The following is a 20,257-nucleotide window of genomic DNA, read 5'->3' as shown; positions in this document are numbered from 1 at the left end:
TTTTTACAGCAACACAGATCATTTTCTCTTTGCCTTTCTAGGAGGCTCTTAGAATTGGCGACCTCCTGGCCCTGGCCGGTTGGCTCAGTGGTAGAGCGTCGGCCTGGCGTGCGGGGGACCTGGGTTTGATTCCCGGCCAGGGCACATAGGAGAAGCGCCCATTTGCTTCTCCACCCCCCCCCCTCCTTCCTCTCTGTCTCTCTCTTCCCCTCCCGCAGCCAAAGCTCCATTGGAGCAAAGATGGCCCGGGCACTGGGGATGGCTCCTTGGCCTCTGCCCCAGGCGCTAGAGTGGCTCTGGTCGCGGCAGAGCGACGCCCCAGAGGGGCAGAGCATCGCCCCCTGGTGGGCAGTGCATCGCCCCTGGTGGGCGTGCCGGGTGGATCCCAGTCGGGCGCATGTGGGAGTCTGTCTGACTGTCTCTCCCCGTTTCCAGCTTCAGAAAAATACAAAAAAAAAAAGAATTGGCGACCTCCTAAGTGATCAACTCAGTAGAGCTCAGATGAAAGGCTCCATCTTTTCTGTTCCTTAGCTTGACTTTTCCCTCCTGCACCAAAATAGAGTGAACGTGTGCCTTTACTTATGTTTGAATAGTCTTTTCTGGGATTAAAATTATAGTTGTGATTAAAAGAAAATCTTAACCCACTATTTCGATATGCTGTTAAATCAGAGCGACATTAATTTATGTTATTTGAGACTGACATTTCTGTCTAATTCAGTGTGCTTCAGGGTCATTTTTCACAGAAAACTATTGCTCATTTGTCTTCCCTTGTAGCTCTGGGCTGTGTGATAAGTTATTTCCAGTGGTTTCGTTTCTCCAGAGGGCACGGGGCAGTTCTCTATGATGGGGATGGAGTCTGTTTACGTTCCTTTTCAGTCTTGCTCTGCGTGACCTCCCTGTGATTTTTAAACAAAAATCATATGTTTATGCCTTTGACATAATGTTGAAGTTCTTTTCCTGAGCCCGCCTGTCATGCCACGGAGCACAAATGTGTGACCTTAGTGGAGTCATCCCATCTGTCTGGAGCAGAGCTTCCCTGTCTGCGATAAGACTCAGTGATTGAAAACTGGTGTTTATGTACGCTACAGTTTGCATGGTGTTGCAAATACTCGGGTAATGCTGATTCATTTATTTTCCCTTTACTTATATTCTGTCAGTGCCTATCATGTTCCTCACATCCAAGGAACAGTCAGTGTTTGCTAGTCATTTGAATGGATGTCCCTGGATGCCCTCAACAATGCCTCATTTTTTAATGACTCCCCTGCCAACGTATATGACATACATCATTGTGTGCTCTGGTTGGTGACTCATTTCTGGCGTATCCGCCGACCTCCTTGGACACTGTTGGGGATTCTTTTCCTTTCCTTGAACACTGTATTTCTCTTAACCCTATTCCACTGTTACCAGTCGTTCTAAACCCAGGACACCCTCCCATTTCTTATTTCATGTTTGTCTGATCAGTGAAGAGACAAGAAAAAGAAGGATCGGGGGAAAGTTGCAGCTGGTTCCTAATCCTCACTCCGAGTGCCTGTTGTTTTTCCCACTTCTTTCCCGTTTCTCTGCGACTCCCTGTTCTCCCCGCTTCTGTAAGAGTCACCAGCTCAGAACTGGCTGAGTTTCGCTCACTTCGTAGGCTGGACCAGAAGAACTTTGTTCGTGGTGACCCCTTTCAGAAGGCAGAAAGCATTTTCCAGGAGCAGCAAATATTATAAATAGCAGTCAGAGTTTATAAAACTCCAATCGTGCAGCAGTGTGTGTTCAGTAGACTTGCCTGAGGACCTACTGCTATTCCGACTGGGACTCCAGGAAGCAGTTTCCCATAAATATCACAGTTGACTTCCACAAAAACTTGTGGGCCTCAGCCCCCTCGTAACTGAGGTAGCAGTTTGGGGGTGGCAGCTGCTAATGGAAAAATCAAAGGGTGACCATTATTTTCTCTTTGCTTCTTGTGCAGCCTTAGAACCATACAAACCTATAGAGTTTTATATGTCCGTTTTGCTCATCTTTATAATCCTCAGAACCCAGCATAGTGCCTAGTACATAGCTGCTCCGTAGATAAATGTTGAGCAGGGGAAGTGATTGTGCCATTTCGGTATGTTGCTTTAAAAGATCGCCATAGTATTTCAAAGTGAATGTTGTGAATTATGGAATTTCACAGCCTGTTCTATGTGTGCTGTAACGTACTGCCTTCTGCTTTTAACAGTAACAGATGCTTAGGTGCTTGGTGCACATGTTTTCCTAAAATATATATTTTTTCCTGCAGGAATCCAATTTTAGTTTCTTTAGGCAGCTTCTGACAAGTTGAAAGAGCAGCTTGAGAAGCAAGAGCTATAATTAAGGGAGCATTTTGATATAAGATACCATTCAGAACCGGGCACAAGTGTTGTATTTAGTCTGTGCACAGGGCTCAGAAGTAATGAAGCTATCTTCTGAGGCTCATGCTGTGTGCGTAGGTGAAATGAAATAGCCTCACCAGAAGCCATACATCTTTAACAGTCTATTGTTAGATAAAATAAGTAGCAGCTGGGGTCCAAATTGTTTCAGTCCTTTAAAGAGAAAAGCAACTGCCATAACACAGTCCTAAGAGTTACAATGAAACCTCGTTTTATTTGTGCCTAGTTTTTGTTTTGTTTTGTTCTTTGTTTTGATTCTGTAATATGTCAGGATTTACTGCATTCTTTTTTTTTTTTTTTTTTTACAGAGACAGAGAAAGAGTCAAAGAGAGGGATAGACAGTCAGGAATGGAGAGAGATGAGAAGCTCAATCATTAGTTTTTTGTTGCTCATTGCGACACCTTAGTTGTTCATTGATTGCTTTCTCATATGTGCCTTGACCATGGGCCTTCAGCAGACCGAGTAACCCCTTGCTCGAGCCAGCAACCTTGGGTCCAAGCTGGTGAGCTTTTGCTCAAACCAGATGAGCCCGTGCTCAAACTGGTGACCTCGGGGTCTCAAACCTGGGTCCTCTGCATCCCAGTTCGACGCTCTATCCACTGTGCCACCGCCTGGTCAGGCTTTACTGCATTCTTAACAATGAACACCTGTTAGACTTCTTGCACCACTATGCAACTTACTAATTTTCTTCCTTTTCATATTCTTTTCTAGTTCATGCTTAGTGGGTTTAAACAGTTTTGGTCTGTGTTCTAAATAGCCATGATTGGTTTTTCCTTTCAGTTTAAGTAAAAAAGTTTATCTTTTTTAGTCTCCTTACCGTCAAAATAGACTTTTTTTCCCCCAGACATAAAATCGAGTGTTCAACCTTGGATCTCTGAACAAAACTTTATGGATCATAGTTGCTGCTAAGTAAACAGTAGGTCACATTGACAAGGGTTTATACAGGAAATTAGTATAAAGTTCCCATATGTGTAAGTAGACCCTATCTACAGAGTGTAATTAAAAAGAGCTTCATTTATATTCCAAAATTTCTGCAAAGTGCCAGGTTGCAGCTCTATTTTTCTAACCATGTTCCTTTTTGTCCCCAAAATATAAAAGCCTCCTCATTCTTCTGTAGCAGCCAAGACATGTTTGGCATAGAACCAGGGAGGCCAATAGAAAATAATCTAATATTCAGCCTCCTCTACATTTGAAGTCCAATTGTTATACAGAGACCATTTATACTGTATTTGGTCTTTATTGAACTTTATATAAAGTGATTTTCTGTTTGAGGCGGGATTACATCACAGAAAAGCATTCTTTGTGAAAGTCTTTTCCTCTGACCGCTTTATTTCATGAATGAGAACACTATAGGAATAATCCCCTCCACAGTGAAAGCAAATCACATTGCTCAGGAACTAAGCGTCGTGGGAAGGCTGGGGTGGAATCATACAGTTTAGTAAGAGCCTCAGCTCATTAATTCCAGGCAGATCTATGAAATGGCTTCCCAGCTTGGTCTAACAACTCCAGAAGAACATGGGGGAACCTTAATCAACAGCCATTTGTAAAATTTAGAAAATAGATTTGATAGCTAATAACAGATTAAATAGTTCATTGTTTAATCTTCCACATTGGGACTGTCTGCGCGTCTCAGATCTGATGCGAAGCCACACTGAGCTCTAAGTACAATCTGCCCTGTAGTTACCAGTCTCCTTTTTTAAAGCATTCTTTAAATTGCTTCTACAGTAATAAATGTTAAGGTATTATAACTTTTATGTAGAATTAGCTGAAGGAGTCTTGAATTCCTTTCCAGTGATGTCTCAACTGTTAAACAGGTATAACTCTTTCAAAGCTTAGGACAGAACTTTGTTGTTTTTGGCCTAATGCCATAGCAGAATTCCCCAAGCAAGAAGATTTACAGACAAAAACATTATAGACAGGACAAAGTTGGAAATACATTTAGAGTATAAGACTGTAATATGTCACTCTGGGTTAACTGTTTTGAGTTTTTTCAGCAGCCAGAGGTTAAAAATTTTTTTAATGTTCCATAATAGTCTGCGTTGAAACAACAAATGACTTACAGGCATACCCCGTTTTATTGTGTCGCACTTTAGCATTGCTATTTGCACATAATGTAATTTTTACAAATTGAAGGTTTGGGGCAACCCTGCCTCAAAAGATTATGACTCCTTGCTGAGGTCTGAGATGATGGTTAGCATTTTTAGCAGTAAAGTTTTTTGTTTTGTTTTATAAGTGAGAAGAGGAGAGAAAGAAAGACAGACTCTCGCGTGTGCCCCGAATGGGATCCACTCGGCAACCCCCACCTGGGGCCGATGTTCTGCCCATTTGGGGCTGATGTTTGCAACTGAGTTATTTTTAGCACCTAAGGCGAAGGCTCAAGGGAGCCACTCTCACTCAGCACCCAGGACCAGTGCACTCCAATCAGTTGAGCCCTGGCTGCAGATAAAGAGTACAAGAGAGAGGGGAAGGGGAGGAGAAGCAGATTGTGGCTTCTCCTGTGTTCCCTGACCGGGAATCAGACCCAGGATGTCCACACGTTGTTGGGTCAGTGCTCTACCACTGAGCCAGCTGGCCAGGGCCAGCAGTAAAGTATTTTTTTTTCTAAATATTTTTTTTATTTTTTTATTTTTTTTACAGAGATAAAGAGTCAGAGAGAGGAATAGTTAGGGACAGACAGACAGGAAGAGAGAGAGATGAGAAGCATCAATCATCAGCTTTTCGTTGCGACACCTTAGTTGTTGTTCATTGATTGCTTTCTCATATGTGCCTTTACCGTGGGCCTTCAGTAGACCGAGTAACCCCTTGCTCAAGCCAGCGACCTTGGGTCCAAGCTGGTGAGCTTTGCTCAAACCAGATGAGCCTGTGCTCAAGCTGGTGACCTCAGGGTCTCGAACCTAGGTCCTGCACATTCCAGTCCGACGCTCTATCCACTGCGCCACTGCCTGGTCAGGCTAAACTATTTTTAATTAAGGTATGTACATAATTTTTTTAGACATAATGCTATTTCATTCTTAGAAGACTACAGAATAGTGTAAATATAACTTTTATATTCTCTGGTAAACCAAAAAAATTCATGTGACGCGATTTATTGTGATACTCTATTGCAGACGTCTGGAACAACCCACAATATCTCTGAGTTATGCCTGTACTTTGCTGAAAATATTCTTAAACTAATAATAATTATAAAGTACCAAAGATACAGAACAAAACAAAAGTTATTACGTAAGGTGCTGTAGCTCAGTATCGCAGGCCCAAGTTCGCTGTAACAGATTCTAACATCTGCTTTTGGTCATGGCTTTGTGCCTGTTGTGGAAGTGAAGTATTATAAAAGCGAGTCTGAGATGAGGAAGGTAAAATTGAATCTAGCACTCAGCATACATTGTCCTATATTAGTAAGCCTGTCAAGAGTGTTTACACTAAAAAAAGTCAAGAGATTAGCTTAATAGCAGACCTGTGGATATACCTAAAAGGACTCAAAGTGGATGCATTCTTCAGCACTGATAAGTCTGGACCTAACATTATTCTTTGGCCAAAAATTATCTCATTTTGATAAATGTTTTTTCAGAAGAGCTTTTAGGACTGGGATTGGTAATTTAGATCTTTGATCAAGATCCCATGAACATAAAAGCTGTTAAACTGAGAGAAGCCCAATTTCAGCCTGGATAAAAAGACTTAGAAAATTAGGAAGTGAACAGAACTTTATTAGAAGGTTTTAGATTTATAGTCATAACCTTTACAATGAAATATGGTTTAGAAAGGAATTACTCAGTGGCCGTTTGGGGCCCTGTGTGTTTTTATAGTTGGAATGGCTGATATTTTGAATTCCTGCTCTCTCTGAGTAAAGTCCATGCATGATATCCAAGCTTTTCAAAAAAGAGACATAATTACTAGGCACTCTACAACACTATCAGCTAGAACATTCGTTTAAGTGCAGCTGTTAAGAGCACGAGCTTTCAAATCAGACAGACCTAGGTTTGAGCTCTGCCATCTAACTGTGTATGATCTCGGACCAGTTATTTACTCTGGAAGCTTTATCTATAAATGTATGGTTGCTGTGAGGATTAAATGAGATAGCAGATGCTAATCAAGGTGCTCAGTGCCCATTTACTGTTAACTACTATTTTTAGAAGGTAGGTTGTAAAGTCCATCCATACAGGAACAAGGTATATTCCATAAAGCATACTGTATTCCAAAATACTGTACTACATAAGAATTTCAAATACAAAAGAAGACTGTCCTTCCTAAGAAAAATAAATCTTTAAATCTTTGTTAATAAATGAGCCTTGCAGGTCAGCTTGTTTTTCATATGGGAATTGATGGTTTTGAGCTGATCCTCCCCATCCCCACCCCCACAACCAAAAGCATGTATTTTGAGACAGCTGGCAAGGTTTAGGGTGTACTCTGGGGCACGAAACAGATGTTATGTTATATTCCCTTCTTTCTGTCTTTATAATGAAAACAGGAAACACAGGGACAGTGTGGAAGCTTTTTTAGAATTGATTTTTCCATTGATTTCTTTATTTCTCTATGTTTGATTTGGCATATTGTTATATTTTGTTTTTTTAAACAATTTTATTGAGGTGTAATTGATATACAACAAGCTTCATTATATATAATAGGTACAAATTGATTTTTTGTTTGTTTGTTTTTTTAATTAAGTGAGAGGGAGGCAGAGAGACAGACTCCCACATACACTCTGACCAGGATCCTCCTGGCAAGCCCTTACCATCTGGGGCTGCTGCTCGGCAACTGAGCTCTTTTAGTGCCTGAGATGAGGCCATAGAGCCATCCTCAGCACCAGGGGCTGACTTGCCTGAACCATTTGAGCCATGGCTACAGGAGGGGACAAGAGAGAGAGAGAGAAAGGAGGGGTGGAGAAGCAGATGGTCACTTCTCCTGTGTGCCGTGATCAAACACTGGACTTCTACACGCTGGGTTGACGCTCTACTGCTGAGCCAACCAGCCAGGACAATGTTTTGATACGTGTATTCCCCATGAAACTGTTACTACAATTAAGATAAGGAACATATACATCACTTAGCATAATTATCTTGACATCCATCCATGTTGTTGTATTAATAGTTTATTCCTTGTATTACTGAGTAGTGCTCCATTGTATGGATAGACCACAGTTTGTTTTTATCTGTTCATCTGTTGATGAACATTTTTATTGTCCAGTTTGAGACTATTAAAAATAAATCTGCTGTGAATATTTATGGACAGGGCTTTGTATGGACATGAGCTTTCATTGCTTTTGGATAAACACCTACGAATGAAATGGCTATACTGTGTGGTACAATTTTTTAAGAAACTGCCAAAATGTCTTCCAAAGGGGCTGTAGCATTCCCACCAGCCCGTGGAAGAGTGTAGGTGCTCCACATCCTCACCAGCACTTGTACGGCCAGTCTTTCCACGGTGGCCTCTCTGATGGGTGTGTGCTGTCTCGCTGCAGTTTTACTTTGCCGTTCCCTTTGACTGATGGTGGTGAGCAGCCTTTCGTGTGCTTATTTGCTATCGGTGTTGTCCTCTTTGCTGAAGTATTTGTCCAAATTTTTTGCCCATTTTTTACACTGAATTATTTGTTTTCTCATGATTGAGTTTTTGAGCATTCCTTCTATATCTGGACACAAGTCCTTCATTAGAGATAGGCCTTTGCTCCTAGTGTGTGGCTTGTCGTTTAATTCTCAACTGTATCTCTTGAAGGTTTTCATTTGGATGAAGTCTAGTTTATCAGTGTTTCTTTTATGGTTTTTGCTTTTAGCATCACGTCTAAGAAATCTGCCTAAACCAAGGTCAGAAATGTGTTTTTCTATGTTATTTTCTATAATTTTTTAGCTTTTAACTTTTACACTTTGGTCTACGATACAACTTCAATTTATGTTATGTGGTACAGCATATGGATCAGACTTTTTTTTTTTTTGCATATGGACACTCAGTTCTAGCACCATTTGTTGAAAAGACCGTCTTCCTCTATGGCATGGCTTTGGTACCTTTGTCATAGTCAGTGTCTGACATATTTGTGGGTTTATTTCTGGAATCTGTTCTGTTCCGTTGATCTATTTGTCTGTTTTGTTGCCAGTAACTACTGCACGGTCTTGGTTATTGTGGCCTTGTAGTGAGTCTTAAAATCAAGTAGTGTGCATCTTCAACTTGTGTTGTCTTTTTAAGTTGTTTTGCTTGTTCATGGTCATTGGTGTTTTCATATAAATTTTATCTGATGTTTTCTTTTTTTTTTTTTTTTTCATTTTTCCGAAGCTGGAAACGGGGAGGCAGTCAGACAGACTCCTGCATACGCCCGACCGGGATCCACCCGGCATGCCCACCAGGGGGACGATGCTCTGCCCCTCTGGGGCGTCGCTCTGTTGCATCCAGAGCCATTCTAGCGCCTGAGGCAGAGGCCACAGAGCCATCCCCAGCGCTGGGCCATCTTTGCTCCAATGGAGCCTCGGCTGCAGGAGGGGAAGAGAGAGAGAGAGAGAGGAAGGAGAGGGTGAGGGGTGGAGAAGCAGATGGGCGCTTCTCCTGTGTGCCCTGGCCGGGAATCGAACCTGGGACTCCTGCACGCCAGGCCGACGCTCTACCACTGAGCCAACCGGCCAGGGCTTCATATAAATTTTAGAATCAGCTTGCCAACTAGATTTTGTCTACCTTTCTCTTCTTTTTATGGGGGCAACTAGAAATAACCTCTGATTAATCCCAAATCACAAGGCTAACACATGCAGGGAAGACACAATAAGAGGAAGTCAAAATAACAGGAATAAGCTGTTTCCCTTTTTTATTTGTTGTAGTTTCAGGGTGAATGAGTGCAGTGAAATCCCCCACTGCTGTAATCTTTTCTGAAGCCTCTCCCCAGCTGCTAGAGAATTGTGTGTTCTCTAAACAGGCAGCGTTTTACAAGCAGAATTCCTCCTTGCTTTCCCCAAAGGCATAAGAAAAACAGGCCCCAGGAAGACGTCAGTTAATGAGAAACTTGCTTATTCTCCTGGCACCTTGAACTTCTAAATGCCACAGTTCCTGATGTGAAAGATGATGGGATAAGAAGTTGGGTAGCAAGTAGCTAATATCAGATAATTATTTTTAAGAGTTAGCTGTTATATATGGGAACACAGTGCTTTTTTGAACGGAGCAAAGATACTTAGTTATTTAAGCATGCAATCCTCTTTCTTTCTAAATACCCAATTATAAACAACCCATACATACACCCAGCCCCCTTCTTTTGGCTATTTTCTGCCAAAGTATCCCCACCACTGAACCCAGTCTGTCCCTTTCACTAATTTCATTCCCTTCCCAGGGCGGACCACTTAGGGAGCTCCTGCCATTCTCAAGGGAACCACGCCAAGAGGAAGGAAGAGGCTTTGTGAGATACATTTCTGGCTTCACTGCTTGCAACTATTTTTTTTTTTTTTTTGCACTATGTACACTGTTCTTCATCTTGTTTTCCACTAGGTCTTGGAGAATGTTATATAGAAAGATCTGTTTCTCATTCTTTTTAATGGTTGCATAGTATTCTATTGCACATTCATCCTATTTATAAGAAATATACTGTGAGCACTGGGATGGCAGGAAGCTAAGAACATTTACTTTTCGACGGTCATTACTTCTGAATAGTGTATACTTTTCACATAATCTGTATTAATTACAAAATATAGTTACAGGCGTGGAGACAAGCATAGCATGTCTAAGAAGGGCATGATCTCGTTCGTCACTTCCATATCCCTCATTTTTTCCCCAAAAGAACAAAACGTCAATTTCCTACTAATTTTCAAGTTCTGCTTTTGTACAGGATACCTAGCAGACCCTTCCACAGGTCATGGATTCAAATTAAATCAAGCTGACATGTAAATAAGTAGCTACATGATTAAAATTTCGAGAAATTATCACAGCAGGAGACTTGCAGCCCTTCAAAAGTGGTTTTTCCTGTTTTCATTTTCAAATGTTTAGTTCATAGTATCCCATTGTTTAACAACAACGAAGAATATCTTCTGCCTCAGAATGTCAGCTGTACCCAGTGAACTCTATAAGAATGCATAACTTTAAAAAACTTGTAAAATATAATTCAATATCTAACATGCTGTCTGTTCAACAAAAGACTGAATTCATTGGTAGAAATGAATATGTGATTGTGTTATTAAAATCAGAAGCCTCTACTCCTACTGATTAAAAAGTTCTTACTTAGAACCTCTTACATTATGGTACCCAAAAAATTTTTGTAGAATTTAATCATACTTAATTATGGTTTCTCTTTTTCTTTGAACCAGATTAGTGATAACATGAGACTTTGTCTATTCATGTTGATAAACAACAGATTATCGGGATTTTCATCTGCTTGCTTGCTTTCTAGAATTTCTGCCCCCCCCCCACACTAAATGTAAGCTCCGTGAGGGACAGGTACTTCATCTTGTTCAGCACTCCATCCCAAATATCTAGAACCTCGTAAGTTCTTCAGAAATGTTTTGTCATATGAAAGAATAAGTTCAGGATCTTTTAAGTCTAACTTGAATGTATTCAAGGCTCAAACTAGATTGCCATTTATTAACTCATATTTTTAAATTTTTTATGTATTGATTTTATAGAGAGAAAGAAACATCGACTTGTTGTTCCACTTATTTATGCATTCATTTGTTGATTGTTGTTTTGTTTGTTTGTTTCTAAAATGAGATGCAGGGAGGCAGACCACATGCCCCTGACCTGGATCCACCCAGTAAGCCCGCTAGGGGGCGATGCTTTGTCTATCTGGGGCATTGTTCCGTTGCAACGGGAGCCACTCTAGCACCTGAGGCAGAGGCCATGGAGCCATCCCCAGCGCCCGGGCCAACTTTGCTCCAGTGGAGCCTTGGCTGTGAGAGGGGAAGAAAGAGATAGAGAAAAAGGAGAAGGGGAGGGGTGGAGAAGCAGATGGGTGCTTCTCCTGTGTGCCCTAGCTGGGAATTGAACCTGGGACATATCTACATGCCAGGCTGATGCTCTACCACTGAGCCAACTGGCCAGGACCTCATTGGTTGATTCTTATATGTGCCCTGACCAGGGATAAAAACCACAACTCTGGTGTATCCAGACAATGCTCTAACCAACTGAACTACCTGGCCAGGGCCTAATTCATATTTTTGAGGAGAGGTTTAACGATAGTACTATAGTTTTATAACTTTTACTGTTGATAACTCAACAGCTCAGTGACATTTTCTACGTCACCCTTACTAAGAAGGAACAATTTGTTCTTTAGACAGGAAATCATTGCTTTGTGTTTGTTTCCACAATTGTAGTAAAGGATTCCAAATAATTGGGATATGTACCTTTGCTCCCTATGTATTTGTATTTGTCTAAAAAGCAAAATCAAAGACCATAGTTTAGTTTTCAGCTGACATTTTACCTCGGTGTCCTTTCCTTTCAAGTTGGGATGTGGTCATTTGTGTTTCCTGACTGGTTAGTAACGCAGCTTTGTAAGCATCGGAGAAACGAGTTATCTTTCTTCAACTACTTAGATATATACAGACAATGTTGTTTCTCAGACTTTTCCACTAAGGACCTCAGTGGGCGTCTGTCTGGATTACACTGTTCTCTGTCTCAGAATTTGCCCCCTTGCCCCCCGTTCCTCCCGTGTTTGTTTCAGGCTGCCACGCAACCTTCATCATCCCCCACTCTCTCTGTTCGCTTTCCAAATGGCTAACTCGGAGTTCTTCTCCCTTTAAAAGTATCCTTTCAGTCACTTGTCCTCCCTTTCCTGGCAGTATCCCCCAGCAGTGGGACAAATGACTAACTTCTGCACGGCAGACCTAGAAATCATTAAAGGAGAAGCCTGCTGAAACAGAGGCGTGGAGGCTGGAGTAGAGCCAGCTCTCCTGTCCCTTATGAGATGAAAATGGGAGCAAAGGGCCATCATCATCCCATTCTTGGCCTTGGTGACATTGATAGTTTCCTAAGGTGTTGGCAGCCTATAGAATGAAAAGGAAGAGCTCATATATCTCCTAACAAAGGTAACCCCTGCTTTTATTCTGACCCACGCATATCCTGGTTCAGGAGACTTGTTATTATGAAGATAACAGCGTTTTGGGGTTGGGATTACTTGGCATTAACAGCTGCAGTGGCCAGCTTTAGCATGCTCGATCTCACTATATATTCAGTGCCTTACTATAGTCATGAACATTGCCCAACTCACATTTTAAATGATCATTAATCAGCCCTGGCTGGTTGACTCAGTAAGTAGAATGTCAGCCCAGCATGTGGACGTCCCAGGTTCGATCCCCGGTCAGGACACTCATGAGAAGCAACCATCTCTGTCTCTTCCCTGCCTTCTCTCTCCTCTCTTCCCCTCCCACAGCCAGTGGCTCAGTTGATTACAGCATTGGCCCCAGACGGGGTTGCTGGGTGGATCCTGGGCAAGGCACATGCGCAAGTCTGTCTCTGTCTTCCCCCCACCTCGCACTTAAAAAAAAAAGATCATTAGTCACATTGTACCTATGCCCACCTTTTACTTTTCAGTCTTAGCTTCTTTACCCCTCATTCTGTTCTCTAAAGAAAAGCGACCCTTCTCTAACTTGAGTCCCAATCTACCAGCAGTCCCAATGACTGCTGGTTAAAACTGAATAGCGAGCTAGCTACCTCTACAGAAGGCTGCAGTGACAGTAGAAATTGCCACCGTCCCAGCTCTGACTTGTGACATGGGGCTGTTCTCTTACTATGTCATCATAGCTATTCTGTTCTACCGTTTGTCATTAGGGTGTATAATTGGCACTGTCCTTGCTTCGTTTGCCTGCCCTGACATCTTGCTCTCACCGTGTGTGACTGTTCAAACCATTCGGGTCCCCTCTTTTAATTCTGCGCTGCCTCTACATACCCCTGTACCCTCCTCTACCCCGCAGACTTCTTACTCCTGTTCACTTAATAAACTTCTCAGCCAACCTAAGGACCCTTTTCCCAGGATCCTACATGTGTGCAGCTTGTTTCTCGCTATGATTTATTGTAGTATCAGTCTGTGTTTGTGATTGAAGAATCTTGCTTGAAACACATTTTGAATGTGAAGACCCATCCCACAATTATTCACCTCCCTCCATAGAATCCCCTAAAAGAGAAGAAAGTAGCCTTTCACGTCTTACTTTTAGTGAGCTCTTTTTCAGTATTGTAACCTGGGAGCTAGTTTCTGCACTGTTAATACATAGTGCGTGAAAGAGCCCACGCCTGTCACTCAGGGAGGAGGTTGTTCAAGTTCATGGTTACTTCAGGTAGCACACCCGGGTCTGCAGGCTGGGTCTCTATGTATACTTCAGAGACAGCTTTTGCATTGTGTGCCCCCTCAACCTCGTGGCGTTTCCTGTGATTCATTAAATTGCTGATAGTCCCATTTATCTGCCAGAACCCGCCCACTTCCCGGGTTGGCCTTTTCCTTCCTTTTTCTTATGAGTGTGAGGTCTGAGTCTTAGAAAGTTCTGATCAAACAAACTGTACTTGGTGTTCCTCTAAACATTAGTGATATTGTTTAGAAAATATTTAGCGAGCAAAGGTAACTTGTTTATTTCTGCTGTTAGGTCTTAAGCTTGTCTGGCAAATTTTAAGCTCCTTAGAAGCAGAGGACTACATCTTACTCTAGTCAAATCTACTATATCCCAAGATTGTCGCCTATATTACTTAGTATATTTAGGACCCAGCAAAATAAGTATTCAATGAAAGCATTCAGAGCACATCCCCCGTGAATCATCCATAGTCCAGAAAATTTTCCCAGACCTCAGCAGTGCTGTTTTTGCTTGTCTGACCCTGATAACAGAGGTGTTTGTTTGTTACGTTTTGTATATTTGATATTAGTTGGAACTTGTAGTCTATAGACTTGTTATCACATTTGTTAGTTTAAAATGAAATAATTATACTGATTCCTTATTTTAGTTTTTACATATTTATTTTAGCTTAAACTGTTTAAAATCATAGATTCAAGAGTCCGACTTTTGGGTTCTTCATTCTATTCTAATGTTTTTCAAACTTTTTTTTTTTTTTTTTGAATTTTTCTGAAGCTGGAAATGGGGAGAGACAGTCAGACAGACTCCCGCATGCGCCCAACTGGGATCCACCCGGCACGCCCACCAGGGGCAATGCTCTGCCCACCAGGGGGTGATGCTCTGCCCCTCCGGGGCGTCACTCTGCTGCGACCAGAGCCACTCTAGCGCCTGGGGCAGAGGCCAAGGAGACATCCCCAGCGCCCAGGCCATCTTTGCTCCAATGGAGCCTTGGCTGCGGGAGGGGAAGAGAGAGACAGAGAGGAAGGAGGGGGGGGTGGGTGGAGAAGCAAATGGGCGCTTCTCCTATGTGCCCTGGCCGGGAATCTAACCCGGGTCCCCCGCACGCCAGGCTGACGCTCTACCGCTGAGCCAACCGGCCAGGGCCTGTTTTTCAAACTTATTTGACAGGAACACATAGTTAAAAATAGACTTTATAATGTTACCCGGGGACACACCAACACACACACACACACACACACACACACACGTATTCTTACACCAGAAAGAAACGTTTCTTGAAGCAGCACTTGCCTTATGACAGCCAGTGCTCTGCAGTGTTTTCTAGTCTGTTCTGCTTCATTTTTAAGCTGCTGATCTAGACGTACTGAGTTGAAATGCATTCCTGCAGAGTGCTGGGGAGTATTTGTCTGTGTGGTCAGTACTTACTGTATACCATTTACTGTTCTTCTCCACTACTTACCTGGCTTTGTGATCTCAGGAAAGTCACATGCTAATGTTCAGTTTCTTGTCTGAAATGCAGATACAATGATGTCTGCCCTCAAAGGAGTGTTGCTAAATTAGATTAGATGTGTAAACCACTAAATACACTGCTTGGCCTTGTTAATGCCTCCTTTGTTGTTTCTACTATTGTTACTACTAAAATTACCTTGGATTGGCCCTGGCCGGTTGGCTCAGTGGTAGAGCATCAGCCCAGTGTGTAGAAGTCCCGGGTTCAATTCCCGGCCATGGCACACAGGAGAAGCACCCATCCGCTTCTCCACCTTTCTCCCTCTCCTTTCTCTCTATCTCTCTCTTCCCCTCCCACAGCCGAGGCTCCATTGGAGCAAAGTTGGCCTGGACACTGAGGACGGCTTCATGGCCTCGGCCTCAGGTGCTACAATGGCTCCAGTTGCAAAGGAGCAATGCCCCAGACAGGCAAAGCATCGCCCCCTAGTGGGCATGCCGGGTGGATCCCGATCAGGCTCATACAGGAGTCTGTCTCTCTGCCTCCCTGCTTCTCACTTCAGAAAAATACAACAACAACAAAAAATTACCTTGGCTTGAAGTTCCCATGTTTCTGAAACACTATATTTAAAGCATCTATGACACGTAACTTAATTTCCCCTTGAATGTTCATTATATATTTTTAATTAGAGGTATAATTTAGATACAGTGTAATGTACAGGTCTTAGATGGTTATTTTAATAGTTTTGATTAATGCACACATCTATTTGACCCACACTCCTATCAAGACATACACATTCTCATCACACAACAAAGTCATCTTGTGCCCTTTCTGAGTGAATTGTCCCCCTACACCCTGAGGCAACCACTGTTCTGACTTTTTTTCCACCACAGATCAGTGTTGCCTGTTAGAACACAGTCACACAGGATGTATTATTTTATGCCTGCTCGTTGTTGTTGTTGTTGTTGTTGTCGAGTATAACATTAAGGTTCATCAATATCATTTTAATGTTCATCAGTAACTCAATCCTTTTCCTTGCTGAATAGTATTCCATTGTTTGAATGCATCACGTTTTGTTTATCTGTTTTATTAATTGCTATTTGTTTCCATTTGGGGCTGTTCTGAGTAAAGATGCTATGGACAGCTGTGTAAAAGTCTTTGTGTGGATTATATTTTCATTTCTTTTGTATAAATACTTAGAGGTAGGATTGCAGGTAGGCATTTTTCTAACTTTGTGAGAAACTTCCGATTAATTCCACAGCAGTTGCACCGTTCCCACTCCCTCTGGCAGTGTGCAAGTGTTCTGGTTGCTTCCCGTCCTTTCCAACATTGGATGTTGTCAGATTTTACTTTTAGCCTTTCTGGCAGCTAAAATAAGTGGTATCTTATTTTATATAGGTCATGTCTTTATTTTAAATGAGTGGTGCCTTATTATTGCTTTAATTTATACCTCCCCAAAGACCAGTGAGATGAGCACTTTCTCATGTGCTTTTTGGCCTTTTATATTTTATCTTTACGTCTGTGATCCATCCCTGTTTTGTGTGACTATTCTGAGTCAGGTGTCAACTCTCATTTAAGAGATCCAGGTCTCTTGAATAAAAGAGATTAGGATCTAATGCATCATTAAAAATTATACTCAGCCTGACCAGGCGGTAGCGCAGTGGATAGAGCGTCGGATTGGGATGCTGAGGACTCAGGTTCGAGACCCCAAGGTCGCCAGCTTGAGCGCAGGCTCATCTGGTTTGAGCAAAAGCTCACCAGCTTGGACCCAAGGTCACTGGCTTGAGCAAGGGGTTACTCGGTCTGCTGAAGGCCCACGGTGAAGGCACATATGAGAAAGCAATCAATGAACAACTAACGTGTGCAATGCGCAACGAAAAGCTAATGACTGATGCTTCTCATCTCTCCGTTCCTGTCTGTCTATCCCTGTCTATCCCTCTCTCTGACTCTCTCTCTGTCTCTGTAAAAAATATATATATATATTTTACACACACTCAAAGTCTGTAATTTATATTGAGAGCATTCATTTGTTCATGACTTGTTGAATCCCTTTACACACTTCTCTCCACATCAAAAAGTTGTAGACCCAGTCCAGAAAGTGTATGTAACTTGTTTCAACCATATATATATCAATAGAAAAAAAAAGACAAAAAATCCTCAACACATGTATTTCCTTTTTACCAGATATTTTCATAGGACTATGAAAAAATCTGAATGTTGAAACAGCACATTATGCTGTTTACCCATATTATTTTTCTATCAAAAAGGAGCCCACTAGCTAGAAATATTTGTACTGAGCTTACCATTTTTAGCCTTCAAAAGAATTTAGTACACTTTAGTTAAATAACAATAAATGATAAAGTCAGTCCTTATGTAAATAATTGCTTTTATAAACATTTGTGGATGCAAACTGACTCCAGAGGGTATCTTTGAGGTTCATTCTACATCAGAGTCAGTTTGCTAAATGTGTACATTGATATTAGCTTAACTAACAATTTTTAACCGACGTGCCTCAAGAGTTTTTGTGTTTTTTTTTTTAATTTCTCTGAAGCTGGAAACGGGGAGAGACAGTCAGACAGACTCCCACATGCGCCCGACCGGGATCCACCCGGCACGCCCACCAGGGGGCGACGCTCTGCCCACCAGGGGGCGATGCTCTGCCCCTCCAGGGCATCGCTCTGTTGCGACCAGAGCCACTCTAGCGCCTGGGGCAGAGGCCAAGGAGCCATCCCCAGCGCCCGGGCCATCTTTGCTCCAATGGAGCCTCGGCTGCGGGAGGGGAAGAGAGAGACAGAGAGGAAAGAGAGGGGGAGGGGTGGAGAAGCAGATGGACGCTTCTCCTGTGTGCCCTGGCCGGGAATCGAACCTGGGACTTCTGCACGCCAGGCCGACGCTCTACCACTGAGCCAACCGGCCAGGGCCAAGAATTTTTTCTTTTGAGCGAGAGGAGGGGAGATAGACAAACTCCCACATGTGCCCCAACCGGACCCACCTGGCAGCCCCCATCTGGGGCCGACGCTTGGACCAACCCAGCCACTGGCTGTAAGAAGGGAAGAGAGAAAGAAAGGGGAGAGGGAGAGGAACAGAGCAGATGGTCACTTCTGTTGTTGCCCTAACCAAGGATCGAACCCAGGTCATCCTCAGGCCGGGCTGATGCTATGTCCACTGAGCCAGCCAGCCAGGGCCAAGAATTTTTTTTTTTTTTTTTTTTTTTTTTTTCCGCAGTCCCCCACTACCACAAATTATGCAGTCGAGTTTCCCACATTTGGGGAAATCGCAGGGGTCAGCACACTCGGAGTGCAATGAGTGAGCCTCACCCTGGGAAAACCACCTTCATGATCATGGTTTCTCCCCTGCCAGGTAAGTATGGGCCAAGAATTTTTAAAACATGCAATACCTAACTATTTAGTCAGGAACACTGATCTCTTTTCCCTTAGATTGTCAAATAAAAATAATAATAACAACAACAGTAGCTTTGGCTGGGTAGCTCAATTGTTGAGTATTGTGCTTATATGCCAAAGTTGTGGGTTTGATCCCGGGTCAGGGCACATACAAGAATCAACCAGTGAATGCATAAGTAAGTAGAACAACCGATCAATGTTTCTCTCTCTAAAATCAATGAATTGAAAAGAAAATTAAATGACTACAGTCAACACAATAGCTGTCTGGTGTGAATGAATCAAAATTATACCTATCTTTTTTGTCAGATCAGCAAAAAATACATTTTTTGGTGTGCTGCAGAATTTTAGTAATTAGTTTATGTGTGCCATGAGATGAAAAAGGTTGAAAACGGCTGCCTTTAAGTGATTATACTAAGTAAATCATAGATTTTAATAACAGCAAAATAAAATGTTGACCTCACGAAATGATGAGAGTAAGGAGAAGCTGAGACATCAGGAAAGAGGCTAAAAAGTGAACATCTGTTAAGTGTCTTGAGCTTCAGACTAAATACAGGAAGAAGAAAGAAGAAGGAGGTATGAGAAGTGCTTTGAGTTGCTTATAGTTCAGGCAGGAAGAAAAAAAGATAAATGAGAACTGTTGAATCATAACCCTAGAGATAAATGCTAATTGCCACATTATATAGAATGTCACATAGTAGTTCAAGCCTAACTGCTAAATGGATAGTTATTAGTTGTCTGGGAATCCCAAGTGGTTTTAGTGATGTGTTACTTTGGAGTTATCTGGAGTTTGGTTGGTTTTTTCTTTTTCTTTCTTTCTTTCTCTTTCTTTCTTTCTTTCTTTCTTTCTTTCTTTCTTTCTTTCTTTCTTTCTTTCTCTCTCTCTCTCTCTCTCTCTTTCTCTCTCTCTCTCTCTCTCTCTCTCTCTCTTTCTTTCTTTCTTTCCTTTCTTTCCTTTCTTTTCTTTCTATCAAGTGAAAGGCAGGGAGGTGGAGAGACAGACTCCCACATGTGCCCCTACCAGGATCCACCCAACAGCCCCCATCTGGGACTGATGTTCTGCCCATCTGGAGCCCCTGCTCCATTGCTGAGCAACTGAGCTATTTTAGTGCCTGAGGCAAGGCCATGGAGCCATCCTCATGACCCAGAGCCAACTTGCTCATTCGAGCCATGGCTGTGGGAGAGGAAGAGAGAGAGCGAGAGAAGGGAGAGGGGTAGGGTTGGAGAAGCAGATGGTTGCCTCTCCTTTGTGCCCTGACTGGGAATTGAACCTGGGACTTCCACATACCAGGCTGATGCTCTACCATTGAGCCAACTGTCAGGGCCTTGTTTTGTTTTTTGTTTGTTTGTTTGGTTGGTTGGTTGGTTGTTTTGACAGAGACAGAGAGGGACAGACAGACAGGAAGAGAGGGAGATGAGAAGCATCAATTCTTCGTTTTGTCACCTTAGTTGTTCACTGATTGTTTTCTGATATGTGCCTTGACCGAGGGGCTACAGCAGAGCAAGTGCTCAAGCCAGCGACCTTGGGCTTCAATCCAGTGACCTTTGGGCTCAAACCAGCAACCATGGGGTCATGTCTATGATCCCATGCTCAAGCCAGCAACCCCGCACTCAAGCTGGTGAGCCCGCGCTCAAGCCAGCAACTTCAAGGTTTTGAAGCTGGGTCCTCCACGTCCCCCACGCTCTATCCATGGTGCCACACTGCCTCATTACTTTTTAAAGTGTTGCTTCAGAATTTGCAGTAAATGGCAAAGATACATTCTAATCCAGTTATGGCACCAGCCTGAGTCTTGAAAATAA

At 42.6% G+C, this 20,257-nt stretch overlaps 1 protein-coding gene and 1 pseudogene across 2 annotated transcripts in view; one reads left to right on the top strand and one right to left on the bottom strand.

The window, feature by feature from the left end:
* Nucleotides 1-20,257, top strand: part of CTTNBP2NL (CTTNBP2 N-terminal like) — a 51,737-nt gene that overhangs the window by 17,470 nt on the left and 14,010 nt on the right. The gene's annotated exons all lie outside the window — the stretch shown is intronic.
* Nucleotides 18,238-18,427, bottom strand: LOC136383675 (U1 spliceosomal RNA; annotated as a pseudogene).

Source organism: Saccopteryx leptura, chromosome 11 (genome assembly GCF_036850995.1).
Source record: "Saccopteryx leptura isolate mSacLep1 chromosome 11, mSacLep1_pri_phased_curated, whole genome shotgun sequence".
Lineage (NCBI taxonomy): Eukaryota > Metazoa > Chordata > Mammalia > Chiroptera > Emballonuridae > Saccopteryx > Saccopteryx leptura.
This window is presented reverse-complemented; position numbering and strand designations above follow the sequence as displayed.